Consider the following 1,235-nt stretch of genomic DNA (forward strand, 5'->3'; position numbering starts at 1 on the left):
CATTGCAGGCAGATTCTTTACCAGCTGAGATACAAGGAGAGCCCAAACAACAGTAAAAAACATGCTTAAAATATCCAGGAATCTACTCCTTCAGAAGTAGGCTGAGGCTTGAAGGTCAGGAATTCATTTTTTCTTCATGTGACACACTGAGCACCTGCCTTGGGAGGAGCGGGTTATTGGTAATTCAATAAACCAATCAGATGTTGTAGCTTGAGCTGGGAGCTTCATCCTCCTCACCACTCTTCGGAGATTCTAGGACCTCCACACCCTGTCTTGGGGCTTCTGGATATTCTTCGTACTAAAGGAAGTTAGGGTATAAGCAAAGCTCAGAGATCTGGATCCAAACTTCTCAGTTTGGGCCACACTTGCAAATCTCCTGGGCTATGCTTCATAACCCTCAGTGAATCTAAGGAATTCCGTACATGTCTTGTGCAAAAACACATTCTCGTCCAACAGTTGTGAGTGGGGCCTGAGAGTCTTGAGTTTCTCACAAACTCCAGGTGTTGCCCAGGCTGCTTAAGGTGTCCATATTAAACAGTACATACTAGAAAGCTTTTGAAAAGTACTGATTGATTTTGAAAAGTTCTGTTTGATTCTGCTGATCTTACTCCATACCCACAGAATAAGTATCTCCAGGAATGGGACCAGGAAGCCAACGTTACTAAGGGTCTCAGCTATTTCTAAGGAGCAGGCAGGGTGCAACGTGAAGCTACACCACAATGTGTAGCTAGGCACATCACCCTACCATCAACCCTGTTTTGGGCTTCATTGTGTCCTACAAAATCCATATGTTGAGGGGACTTTCCCAATGATCCAGTGGCTAAAACTCTTCACTCCTAGTGCAGGGGCTGGGCTTCAGTCCCTGGTCAGGGAACTAGATCCCACGTGCTGCCAGGAAGTCCAAAGACCCCACATGCCACAACTAACAATTGGTGCCATCAAATAAATTAACTCATTTAAAAAATTATCTGTAGAACTTCTAACCCCCAACACTTTGGGATGTAACTATGTTTGTAGATTATATTCTTAACAAGGTAGTTAAATTCAACGAAGTCACTAGGGTAGGCCCTAGTCCAATCTGATGATTCTCTATATAAAAAGAGAGAGAGGAATTCCCTGCAAGGCCAGTGGTTAGGGCTCAGAACTTTCACTGCCAAGGGCCCAATTTCAGTCCCTTGTCTATAAACTAAGACCCAGAAGCGAAGCAGCATGGCCAGAAAAAGAAAAAAAAAAAA

The sequence above is a fragment of the Bison bison genome, unplaced genomic scaffold, assembly GCF_000754665.1.
Source record: "Bison bison bison isolate TAMUID 2011002044 unplaced genomic scaffold, Bison_UMD1.0 scf7180017864368, whole genome shotgun sequence".
NCBI lineage: Eukaryota > Metazoa > Chordata > Mammalia > Artiodactyla > Bovidae > Bison > Bison bison.